The sequence below is a fragment of the Lytechinus pictus genome, chromosome 17 (assembly GCF_037042905.1).
Source record: "Lytechinus pictus isolate F3 Inbred chromosome 17, Lp3.0, whole genome shotgun sequence".
Classification (NCBI taxonomy): Eukaryota; Metazoa; Echinodermata; class Echinoidea; order Temnopleuroida; family Toxopneustidae; genus Lytechinus; species Lytechinus pictus.
In genome coordinates this window covers 10,295,896-10,309,879 of record NC_087261.1, presented here as the reverse complement: position 1 = coordinate 10,309,879, position 13,984 = coordinate 10,295,896, and the positions used below count along the sequence as shown (strand labels likewise).

Here is a 13,984-nt window from a genome sequence, read left to right as displayed (position 1 = left end):
GGTAAAGTATATAATTCTTCAAAGAAAAAAGTTTCAAAAGCAGTGGCAAAAATAATCATTTCTTAGCTGGTTGCCAACCAAACCAAACAAGAGGAAGCTTTATATGTCAAAGAAGTTTGTATCTATTTTAAAACTTTTTTTCGCAAGTGGTGTCATGCCCCGGTGTCATGCAAACCCCCTATCTAGTTAGCTCACCCCCCCCCCCCCCATGCACGCCCCCCGGGCTCACCCCCTATAAAAAATGCATGATCCGAGCCTGCGCATGCGCGCTGCACTGCATGCAACTGGCGCAGTCGCAACCATTTAATTTGAAAAAGGAATGCTCCCGTTTTTCGCCGTTAAATGTTGCAGCCTAATTTTGGATCGAGAATTAAGTGCGACGAAGATGGCCGTTAATAATAGTTCTACTACTTTAAGAACACGATTCAGATTTGGATAACGACTTCGAAGGCATTCGCAGGAGACCAAACAGTAAGTTAGATAACCATCTTCTAAGATTTTCTTTTCGGAGCGCGGCTTGCCTTTGGCTTTAGATTTCGTGCACTGACACTGACCGGCCGGGGTGGCTGCCCCGAGCGCCGGCATGCTGAATAGGACAGGCTGCGCTGGTGGGCTCAGGGCCCAAGTCTGCACAGACACAGTGCACACTTTTAAGGTAAATGCCAGTTGTGGTAACGATATCAAAATGAGTTCGTACAGAATCCAATGAAATGACCACCAAAGTGTCTGTCTATATTTATAAATAATATACCGTATGTGCCAAAGGATTCTGGAAGAAATTGTGTAATTACTAATTGCTGCGAAATAAGCAAAAAAAGCACAGCCACAGGATTCGGGTCAACTCGAGCCAAGGCAAGCGTCGGGCCGACATTAAAGGAGAATGAAACCCTTGAAACCAGCTGAATCCATATCAAACTCAAAGAGAAAAATCAAAGAAACATATTGTTGAAAGTTTGAGGAAGATTAAATGAATAATAAGAAAGTTATGAGCATTTGAATATTGAGATCACTAGTGCCATGTAGATCCTCCCATCGGCAATGCGACCAAGATCCGTGATATCACACACGTACAACTCCCTCATTACTTTAGTACTTATTTCACTTATATTCTCACTTTTATAGAGTCTATCACAAGGTGAGGTGTTCTCTGTATGAGATGACAAGTACAGAGGTTTCACAACATTATATCATTGATGAATCGTTTGTCATATGATTAGAATGAGCAAAAAGAGATGTTTTGGGGTATATTTTCAGTGTCCAAATGGGAGAGTTGTACGTGTGTGACATCACAGATCTTGGTCGCATTGCCAGTGGGAGGATCTCCATAGCATTAGTGATCTCGACATTCAAATGCTCATAACTCTTTTATTGCTAGTCCTATTTTACTCAAAGTTTTGTTGATCTTATTCTTTGATTTTTCTGCTTTCACAAAAGCTAACTTGCTCCAAGAGTTTCATTCTCCTTTAATCAGAGCAATAATAACTGTCCCACGTGCTCTTATCTGTGTTGGTGATCTTCAGTTTGAACATTTTTCAGTGTAGATTTCAAGATTTCACAAAGTTCAGTTTATGTAACTGTACCAGATCTACATGTACTATTAGTATGTAGATCCTCGATGATATACCGTACTGACAATTTTTTTAATCCTAAATCTACCGGGGTATTTTGATTCTTGTTATTCCTGGGGGGGGGGGGTATTATTGCCCCCCCCCCCTTATAAGATCTCGGCGGTGGATTGCACGATCACAACGAAAATTTGCATGATGGTAGAGAATGACGTAATCTACGTAGTTGCATTGGTATATTTCACTGAATTCATATTTTTTATTTTATATATGAATTAATTATGCTAATTTATTCATGAGATCATACTTTTTGCTCTGATTCACTAAATAAAGCTCCTAGAATGCTATTTTTTGGGTGAAAATATTCTTTATAGCATTCCTAACAATTGTGAATGAAAAAAAATCTGGTACCAAGACCGATTTCTTATGTATTTTTTTTTATTTTAAATCATGTAGGGCCTATTTCTTTGTTTTTTTACATTTTGTTTTTTATTGTATTTTCGATGGAAATCGTTCTAGACTTAATTCTAATCATAAACAAGGCAAAATTAATTAAGTTTAATCAGTAAAAGTAGAAATAATGATAAATTTATGAATTTTGGCTAAATACACAATTTGCATTGGATTTGTACATAAAATCATGTTTATGAGCAATTTTGGGTCTGACATGCACTTACATAATGTTGCGTAATGTCGTAACCGCGTACCCGGGCGTCACAAATTTGGTCTCAAAATTTGCGCGAGACTTGAAAGTAAAAAGTCAGTGAGCGGCGCGATCAAAATTTTTTGCGCGACAGCGTAGTGATGAAATTTGTTGGGGGGGGGGTCACCCCCCCCCCCCAGTTTAATAAGGGTTAAGGCCGTCACATGAAATGCCCTATATTCATTATTTTTCTACCAAAAGCACCATTTTGAGTAAGATTTTTAATGAATAGATCTGTTTGACATTTCAGGAGAAAGAGAGGGAGACACAAAACCACCTGTCTCGGTGTCACACATGAGGAGTTGAGGAGGAGATGAAGTCAGTGAATATGACCTGGCCTGGGGGAGTTTCCAGAAGAAGGCCCAGAATCGCTGGATGCCAGGAGTGGAGATCCTTCGTTGCTGCCCTACATGATAGGAGGCATCGGGCAGTAGGTAAGTTAGAAGGCTATTTCAGATGTAAAGCCTTTTTTTCGGGGGGGGGGGGATCATTGGGAATCTCTATTATCAGAATCACGCAGATTTGGGTGTGCACAAACTCGGGGCACCTTATAATCTGTTAATGGTCCTGACTGTACTTCGAGGACTCTGTGATATTTTTTCATTGTATTTTCATTCACGGAGCCTAGACAAGTCTCTGTTGCCTGTAGAACTTTGTACACTAAGATGGATTTCCCTAGAAAATCCACCCTTCCCACAATAATTTTGGGGCAAACATTTAATTTGTCCAATTTGTAAGCTTTTGTACTCTAAATGCATACAAAGGCTTTAAAAATGTTAATTGTTGGAAGGTAAACATTTTGAAGGATCACTTTCTTACAATTCCCACGCTATATAACGCAATGACATGAACTTTAACTCGAGTGACGTACGTATGCAAGAAATACAGAATTGGTGCACATGCATAGCTGATTGATTCATTGTGCTAGTACTGGTACTAGATCGGTTTGGACGTTCTAATTTCAATGACAAGTTTAGATGGTAAATTGGCGCTAATAAATTTTGCATTTTGCATTGGTCGATCTCGCGATGCCAGAAAACTAATTCCACCTCAAAATTTGTAAAGATTTTTTTTGCAAAATATATATTTAATTGATCCTTGACCTGAATTTAAGCCAAATCAGGCATAGGGAATGGCTGTATTTCAGCCTCGAAGTTCGAATTCTCGGTCCTGACAGTCCTGGTTACCCCATAACCATTTAAAACACATAAAAAAGGCATGAATTAAAATTGTAATTATAAAAAAATAATATGTTTTATGTGTCAAATAAATTGATTCTAAAATTTCCTTCCTTATACAGAGATGGTTAAAGGTCTTGAGGGCATCATGCCCCCCCCCCCCCGACTTGACTTAACATGTTAATATTTGAAGTATAAAATATGTAACAAACCCCACATCGTTTTTTAATCATTTAAAATAAATTGGAAATTAATATTGAAACCATCTAGTTTTTAATGAAGATTAATAAATAGTTTATGTAGAAAAAGTTTTTATGTTTCTCCTCTTCTGTTATTTTTGCAGATGCTGTAATTTGAAACGGAAGGTGTCCTGCCAATAAATTTTCATCCCACCTGAACTGCCTTGCCTGCCTGCACCCAGTCATCTGTTCCTGAGCATTTTCATTTTCCTCTATTTTTCATCATCGTTTGTTTCGGCCTGTATGAAGTGAATTTCACATTGATTGGTGGAGCTGCTAAGTTGGCATTACAGGGCCACGCCGGGGTATGATCCTTTGGGTTGAACATCATGACTGCTAGTTGGTCGGCAAAGGTGATGGGATCGATCAATGTCACATGGAGTAAGATCGATACCAATCTGCTTTGCTACATTTCGAACAATCTCATACGGATACGGATATTATTGCGACAGGAGTACTGCTCGATGTGGTCAAGCCTATTTGACAAAGCATTATGGTGTTAGTCATGTTATCAGAAACCGATTTTTCAAAATCACGGAGTTGCTTCAATTTAGTATCGATAGATATTTCAAGAACGTGTAGATTAGTGAGCTTTTCATCAAGAATTTCACGCAATTTATTTTCGCGCTTATCCATGTCATCATTGAGTTTTTGTCTCTCGCGTTCCATTGCCACGGCCACCGCTCTTTGAACGACTGTATCAATATGATCTAGGTATGCTGGGCTTTGTTTAGATCCAGTTAATGATGAAGCAGAGGATTGTGTACATGCGTTAGCCGAGTGCAAGCGGCCTCTTGATCTGGTGGATATCTTAGACATGTTAGAGATTACGTAATGATATAATTGAAAAGTGGGATGGGCTGTGCATCTGCCAACTCACCAGTCAACCAATTGGAGACGGCCTTCCAAAGTGACACAGCACGAAAATATCAATATGGGACTGGTCTAGTCAACACATAGATCCTGAAAAAACCATGGAGACCGCAGACGCAAAATGACTTCCATACATAAAGATATGATGCACAATCTCCAGTGGGTTCAAAACACTGAACACATGCTATGCTGATACACAGACTATCATAAGAACTTTATCAAGCAAAGGAAATCTGGTATGAAATCTCTCAGCTCACATAAAAAGCCTACGTAGCTACATGTAGGGAAGAAAATGCGTAATTGCTGAGAAATGAGCAAAATAAGCATGTAATTCTATCAAATGTCAGGTATTTTTCGAATCGATTATAATACACTGTCCCACATATGCTTTTCTGTGTTTACAGCGATCATCAGAATTATCGATTTTAAGTTAAAAAATTCATGATTTTACAAAGATACAAGTTTACATTAATGTACCAGATGTAGATTATGTACAATATATTGACAATTAACTTTGATTTTATAGATTTTCTCAAGAAATAATTGTTTGCTGCAACTACTGTCTTTTCCTTCTAAGTGATAGTGTAATACAACAGTTCCACAAACTATTTTCATCAGACTTATTGATGCATGATTCTTTCACCCAAATGCAAGCTTCCATAAATCCTGAAAACTTTGCAACTCAGGTATTTTTTTTTTTACATACAGTATATTTTTTCCTACATTACATAGTTGCCTTAAGTTAATAGCGCACCTCTAGTAGTAACTATCTTAAAATGAGTTCGAACAGAATCCAACAGAATTACCAGCAAAGTGTATGTATATATAAAAGATGTGTGCCAAAAAGCTCGGGAAGAAAATGTGTAATTGCTGAGAAATGAGCAAAATAAGCATGTAATTCTATCAAATGTCGGGTATTTTTCAAATCAATCATATTACACTGTCCTGTCCCACATATGCTTTTCTTTGTTAGTGATCATCAGAATTATTGATTTTAAGATAAAAATTCATGATTTTACAAAGATACAAGTTTACATTAATTTACCAGGGCCCCGTCTTACAAAGAGTTATGATTGATCCGATCAATCGCAACTATGGACGGTCAGCAACGTTAACATCTATTAAGCATGTTTGTTCAAAATATTTTCTAGCTATGATGTATGTTCATGCATTCATTGTTTTCTCAAAAATTCGCTGCGTTTCTCTTTGCATACAAAGGACATTGTGCAAATTTTTCGTAGAAAAAAATTATGACACTGATGGATTTCCATAGAGTTATGATTGATCGGATCAATCGTAACTCTTTGTAAGACAGGGCCCAGGGGTCCGTTGCAGAAAGAGTTGCGCTTAAACGCAAGTCAAAAAATCAATCGCAAGTCCCAAATGCGCGCTGTTGATTGGTTGAAAATCAAGTTGCGCATGATTTTTAGAGTTGCGATTGATTGCAACTCTTTCTGCAACGGGTCCCAGATCTAGATTATTTACAATATTTTGACAATTAACCTTAATTTAAAAGACTTTCCGAAGAAATAATTGTTTGCTGCAACTACTGTCTTTTACCCCTGGCCCTAAGTGATAGTGTAATACAACCCAAACATTTCATAAGAATTAATGTACATGTATGATTCTTTCACCCAAGTGCGAGCTTCCATAAATCCTGAAACTATTCCAACTCGGGTATTTTTTTTTTACATACAGTATATTTTTACCTACATTACATAGTTGTCTAAAGTTGAAGGTATATTTAATTACAATTTCAACGAAAAAGCTTTATTCTTGGAGATCATTATGCCTCTGTTATGTATTAATGTGTATTTATACATGTACAATTGTATGTATTGGTATAACAAACATTGTAATTTCATTCCTTTGACCCTAATACTGCATTTTCATAGAAAAGTTTTTTTTTTTTCAATCTATTTAGAGTTTTCAACATTTTGTATTCCTTTTTTTTTTTGCTGGTAATATGTTATGCAAGTTTTATTTATTAATAGAATATTTGCCACGATTTCGTAATTGAAATGCGTACATGTATTTGATTTCGTTTTCCATTTTTGTATATATTCTTTTTCGGGGGGGGGGGGGGGGGGTCATGTTCTTGAGACCGAGACAAGTTATGCAAGGCCCTGGCATGGAGGATCATTATATTGTTACTGGGAATGCTGGACATTGTCAGACCACCTCAGTATTCACCAAATATAGATAATCCTCAATGACAAGGTCTTTGAAGTGATGTGTGTATGTACATTGCATGTAGAATTTAATGTTTAGGTCATTATCACGTCAGAATACGTTAAGATATCATAGTTGACTCCAAAAGACGTCATATTCATTTCAATATGCGACGTCAATATGACGTCTATTACTAGTCAGCAATATGTTGCAAAGTCGTCATTCAGACGTCGTAGTTGACTTATAAAGACGTCATAATTACATCAATATGACGTCTGAAACTGGTCAGGAATATGCCGCAAAGTTGTCATTAAGACGTCGTAGATGACTTTTAAAGACGTCATAATTACATCAATATGACGTCTAAAACCGGTCAGGAACACGTTGCACGGATGTCATTAAGACGTCGTTGTTGACTCTCGAAGACGTCATAATCACGTCAATACACGACGTCAATCTGACCCTTGATACTGGTCAGGAAAACGTTGTAAAAACGTTGCCAAGACGTCATTAAGACGTCGTAGTCACTCTTGGAGACGTCATAATGACGTCAATATACGACGTCATAATGACGTTATTCGCGGGTGCAAGATCCCGTCAATAAGACGTCATGTTACGACGTCAAAATGACGTGACACTCGTCGTTAAACTGACGTAATTATGACGTCATTTTTACCAGTTTCTGCTATCAGGGTATAGATCTAAGCCTATGAGGCCTATGTAACTATGTAAGGGTAGGCCCCCTACCGGTAATTTGACGATGCTAATTCATTCTGAGCAACGTGAATGCTTACGATCGGCACTGGTGGAGACCACGCGCATGCGTACTCTCAATCCGAAGACGCAAGTCATGAATATTCATATGTCGGTCCAGAACTCGGTGGGAAAAATAATTTCGCAGCCCGGCCGTTGCGTTAATTGCGTTTGAATTATTTAATTTATGAACAGTATACCGTATAGTACCGTACGCTGCCCAATCGTCGCTCAGTTTACGTATTTTCCTTTATGTTTCATTCAATGAGCTACGATATGCTTACTTCCATATGTCATCTGAAAGCGAAAATACTGGAAAATCGTTTCATAGGATAATAATTATATGTCTTAGAAGCCCCGCTGCGTAATTCGCCGTTTTTGGCACCCCTTGCGCCTGCCCAATCGCCGCTCACCATTGCCCTAACTCCGCTCGCTTAGCGCGCGCATTCATACATGGTGTTTATAATAGTAGACCGGCCAAAAGTAAAAAAGTGCTCTAGATAAGGATTCGACGGCAAAATTTGTTAATGCTTGGCATTCCAGCTAAAAGTCTTGCAAAAATACCCAGGAATAGCGTACGGCCGGATGCCAAGCGCAATTTTGCGTGAAAGTGTCATTTTTAGCGTAAAAACTGAAAGAATGTCGAAAATCACGCATTTTGATATTTTGACGAATTATCATCATTTTTTTGATTATCTTTGATATAAAATTATTTTTATTCAGAGTTTCAAATTATAAGTCTCATAAATATGGATTTCAAATTTGAATATTACACACACACATATGGCACAGGGAAACATAAAACCGCGATTTCCTCAAAATAAAAGTTTGTGAAAACTATCAATAGTTTGAAGTTTTTTCACGCAGCTTAAATTCTTCGATTTAACGGCGTTTATCCATCAGATGTATAGTAAATGACCTAATGTCACAAATATTTAAAGAGTTTTCAAGTAAGATGGAGGATATCTCACGTTATGTTATCCGAAAGGAGACAATGTGCATTTTACCAGGTGCGCATTTTGAAAGAAAAATTGAAAGTACCGTACATTATGTACATAATTACATGTATAAGTACACACTAAAGCGAGTTTTTAATTACATGTATAAGTGCATTCTAAAGCGAGTTTTTAATTGGATAGCACAATTTGTCAATTCTTTGCATCCCATCTAAAAGTCTTGCGGAAATCCTGAGGAATAACGTACGGGCGGATGCCAGGTGCACTTTTGCGTGAAAGTATCTTTTTTTGCGTAAAATTTGAAAGACTGTTGAAAATTACGCATTTTGATATTTTGACGGATTATCATCATATTTTTGGTTATCTTTGATATGGAATTATTTTTATTCAGAGTTTTAAATTATAAGTCTAGTAAATATGCATTTCAATTTGGAATATTAAACACACATATATGGCAATATGAAATAATAGTTTGTGAAAACTATCAATAGTATACTGTTTGTGTTCCGCATCTCAATTTCGTCAATTTTAGCGCTAACCGAATAAATACATAATAATTGTTGTCATGGCACATATAGTGAAAACAAATGTTGAAATAAGATGCAAGATATATCATTTTATGTTATATATGCGAAAGATAACAATGTACATAAAATACAAACAGCGCACAATATTACATCTATATTGCACATACTAATATTAATCAGTGCGATACTCGTCATGATATTATATAGGATTATGTTTACTTTTGTAGAGTTCGATCTTCGTGCTATTTCCGCGAATTAATTGGTGCTGAACGTAAATCTATCTGTGGCGATATTCATAAATAGGTCTGATATTTAATTTGCCGTTACCATGGTAACATTAATTTTGTAGGAATATCTATATCCAAAATCACAGAAACAGTAGCGTACCTAGGATTTTCCACAGGGGGGGGGGGCAAAACCGTCGGCCAAAAAAAATTGACAAGCAAAAGAAAAAAGAGCTTCAAGCTCGTCGGGGGGGGGGGCAGACTGCCCCCCCCCCCGTAGGTACGCTAGTGCATAGAAAATATACATGTATGAATAAAACGATCGAATTAGCATTTTTAAACTACTCAGTCAATCTACATTTTACTTCAATTATTGGATTATCAAAGTCTAAAAAAATATAGCCGTTGCCACGGCAATACTTATTTTTTGTCTCGCCTGCATGCATAGCAGAGCAGGACTAAAGGAGCCACTTTTCCGGCGGAGGCGAAGGTAGTTTTGATATAACAGCGTCATACAGTGGCGTACCGTGGGTCACGTCATTGGGGGGGCACCAGCAAAAATTTTGAGTCGCTCAGTGAGCGCGCAAAGCGCGCTCAATTACCAGGTATAGGCCTATTGACCTTATATAGAGACATTTTAAGGACTGTGCCATTAAACGGATATGTAATGTATCTCACTGATCAAATGATGCGAGCGCGAAGCGCGAGCTGAAATTTTTTGAAATTCATATCTAAAAAGGGTACAAATAAGCTATTAAAAAAAAAAAAAAAATACGTATCTGTCTCGCTAAACAAACAATGCGAGCGCGAAGCGCGAGCTGAAATTTTTGTTTTTATTGACCCCAAACAGAGACAGTTTAAGGACTATTTTTTAGAAATCAAATAAGATCGAGAATACATATCTCACCATACTCATCTAATTTGAGTGCCAAGCGCTTGCTGATTTTGTTAGAAAACATGAAACACCTTTTGTAGTCATTGTAATCATGATTAAAATACGCATCTCACTAATCAGATATTGCGAGCGCGAAGCGCGAGCTAAAAATTTAGGAAATTCAGACCTGAAGAGAAGCATTCTAAGGCTTGTTTGTAGGAATTTACGAAGTCCATACGTACTTCACGTACAAAATGATGCGAGCGCGAAGCGCGAGCTGAAAATTTTGTATATATTGACCCCAAACAGGGACATTTTAAGGACTATTTCTTTTTTTGAATCCATTAAGAGTATACATATCTCACCATAGTCATCCAATGCGAGTGCCAAGCGATTGCTGATTTTGTTAGAATCACATTCAAACACATGAAGAGCTTTTTGTAGTCATAGTAATCATGATTATCATACGCATCTCAGTAGCGCAAAGTGCGAGCTGAAAATATAGGAAATTCAGATCTGAAGAGGGGCATTCTAATGCTTGTTTGTAGGAATCTACTATGACCATACGTATTTCACTAAACAAATGATGCGAGCGCGAAGCGCGAGCTGAAAATTTTTGATATTTACATTAGAAAAAGAAACATTTTAAGGACCGATTTCAGGAATTCATGAAGAGCAGACAAATCTCATCAATCCACTAATTCGAACGTAAGCACGAACACGAACAAGGATTTTTTTTATATACAGACCTTAAAATGGGGCTATCACTTTAAGTAGTCATGAAAAGAAGCATATGTCACTACATAAAACAATAATAACTCGAAGTGCGATGATATATATTTGGTGCATATTGACTTGAAAACAGGACGTTTTGGTACAACATGATTGTACATGTATATCTCGTTAAACAGACAATGCTAGTACCAGGAATAATGAACAAATAGGACCTGAGCACATTATGTTTCATAAAGTTATGAAAAAAAATAATTCTTATGTAATATAACACAACATATAATATAATATAACATTATAATGTACAATAAATTCTTCTTTCCCACTACGTTTCTTTCTTCTCCCTCTTTTTCTCCCTTTTCTCCCGTTTTTTTTTTTTTTTTTTTTTTTTTTTTTGCCAGCCGATTGGGGGGGGGGCACGTGCCCCCCATGCCCCCCCCCCCGTAGTTACGCCACTGGCGTCATATCAACCTTGAAATCTTAACCAAGGTTACGTTTTCGAAATTTCGTTATAACTTTGAACGTATAGAAAAAAATTAATGACACTTATAACAGTATTCAGGTATTACTGATCGTCTTGCACAAGTTTTAGATCACATGATTAAGGTCAAAGGTCATTTAGAGTCACTGAACTTTGGCCATATGGGGGTATTTTTTCTTAATGTCATCATAAATTTTGAATTTTATTGATCCAGTTCATGATTAAACTTGAATATAAGGGTATTAAAGTATCATGGATCATTTTGCACAAATTTCAGTTCACATGATCAAGGTTATACGTCATTTAGGTTCGATGAGCTTATTATTTTATTATCACATGAATGGCGCTTTTGTGAATAATTATTAGTTTCAGTTGTTTCCAATGTTCTGCTGCTATAATTATTATGTGAAAATATGAATAATAAATGTTATTTGGTCTTTTGCATTGCAAGTTATAATTTTCATTAAATTCATTTTGCTTCATTACAGTTTTCGCGTTTGCTACTATCATAGGTCCATGCTGTTATATGTCGTTGTCTAAGACGGGGGCCGGACAGCCCGACCCTGGGCAGCCCTGGACATACATGTATGTATTGCCAATGCCAATTTGGGAAATGCAATCTATATATTACAATATCTGCGCTGGACGCTGGTCATTAGCCTTTATATTTGTTTGTCATAATGGTCGTGCGACTGCATGCATTTCCCAACATGGCAATACATGTGATGAAATGAGCTTTAAGAATTAAAATGTGAACTTAAAGAACCTACTCTTTTAGTATTTCAAACATCATTCTCCACAGATGAAAACTCTTAGCTCATGCAAATGGTTATTGACCGATCTATTTTAATTTCTGGTCTAATGAACTGTTTAATTAACTGATCAAAGAGACCGCAGTTGCATGAAACAACGCCTTCTACATTCTAAAATTGGAAAAATGAGCTACGGACACTGACAGAAGCCTTTTGATAGAAGATGCATGGAAGTGAGGGGGAGGGGAAACTTGCCCCCCCCCCAAAAAAAAAAAAAAAAAATCAAGAAAAGGCATGAAACAACAGAAGCAAAATAATAGAAAGCTTGTTGAGGAGGGGGTCGTATGGTTATTTATTTATTATTTTATTATTTCATTTATATATTTATACATATTTATTTATTTATTATAACCTCAATTGAATGTAAATATTGTAATTTTAAACATTTTTTTTTATTAATAAACACAAATTCTTCCCTAAATCAAGGCTTTTGCTTAAAAGACTTGGTCAGTCAGCTCACTCACCAGCAGCGTAGCTAGGATTTTGTCAGCAGAGGAGCACGGGGGCGGGGCTTGGTATTTTGCAGGGGGTACCAAAATAGATTGATTCATCAAGTATTTATTATTAAGTACATATTAGCTTTATTCTCACAAGCACGATTAAGTATCTGACAAGGCCCATTTGAATAATGCGAGCGCGAAGCGCAAGCATTGTTATAATATGCCATGAAATTTAGAGCTGAAAGTTAGAAAGTTACACAATTCGTAAGAGTAATCATGAACATTATTGTAATGTTAAAAATTTCAGAAATTTGTAATATTCTGACGTGAAAAAGGAGCATTTAATACATATTAAAAAAAAATGATATATAGGCTATTGATGCAAGCGCGAAACGCAATCTGATTTTTATATTCCAATCCGTAAACTGGACATTTTGATGACGTTTTGAAATAAAGAATGTTATGTATCTGTTTTTAAAAAAATCCAGCACAAGCCGAGCTGGCTTTTTTTTTTAATTAGAAACGAAACATTCTAAGGCGCGATAGCTCAAGCGGTAGTGAGGGGGTTTCGGATTCCGGTGGCCTGGGTTCGATTCCCACTTGGCGCGCTAGTGCCAAGTAAGGCATTTAAATGGTAGTAAGGCATTTTAATCCTATAGGTACCTCGGAGAGTACCTTAAGCCATCGGTCATCTGGTTGCTTGCTTAGAAGCATTCACGCTTTCTTAGCAAATGAGGTAAAACAAAAATCGTCAAATCATGAACAATGATCAGTATTTAATTATAGCATTTGATGCGAGCGCGAAGCGTGAACTGAAAATGTCGAATTAAACGAAGGATTTCAAACATGTTTTTAATGTAGAAAAAGATGAATATCTTACTTAACAAAAACGTTAGCGCAAAAGCGCGAGCTAAAATTGAGAGAGACTAAGAGCTAAAGATTGGACATACAGTATTCACATTTATTTAATAATGGATTGGATGCGACTGGATTCTGAGAAGTTGACACTTCAAGCAAGGTTTTTTTTTAAGGTGTCACGCGCGTAAAACATTCCCCATAGACTTGTGTGTTAAAATGGCACTAAAGAAAAATTCATAAAAAATAAATGTGAAATTAGAGGGTCAAATGTTTACTACCTTTGGATAGGATATATATCTGACATTCCATATCTGACCAGAGAAGGGTATTGTAGCCAGCTCATTTTAAAAATAAATCGCCATTTATGAAGATAACTATGATGGGATCAGATTCATCAAGTTGAACTGAAACAGTAAAATAGCCCCAATTCTTCCGCCAGTCAAAAAATAGTTCCAAATCATCGATATATCTTCCCAATTTGGGCAAAGGAAGTTCAGTAGTTACCATTTCTAGAATCAGTGTTAGATTTTGAATCATATTCATACACTTTGGCCAATCAGCAATATCAAATTAAAAAAAATCGAATGGGTTGGGTCC

The 13,984-nt window shown here is 36.7% G+C and overlaps 1 long non-coding RNA gene across 1 annotated transcript; it reads left to right on the top strand.

Annotated features, from left to right (window-relative positions):
- Positions 1 to 289: 289 nt before the first annotated feature.
- LOC135157264 (uncharacterized) lies at positions 290 to 5,259 on the top strand. Its single transcript, XR_010296277.1, has 3 exons — positions 290 to 471; positions 2,519 to 2,702; positions 3,790 to 5,259. It is a non-coding gene; the product is annotated as an uncharacterized LOC135157264 (long non-coding RNA).
- Positions 5,260 to 13,984: the final 8,725 nt, after the last annotated feature.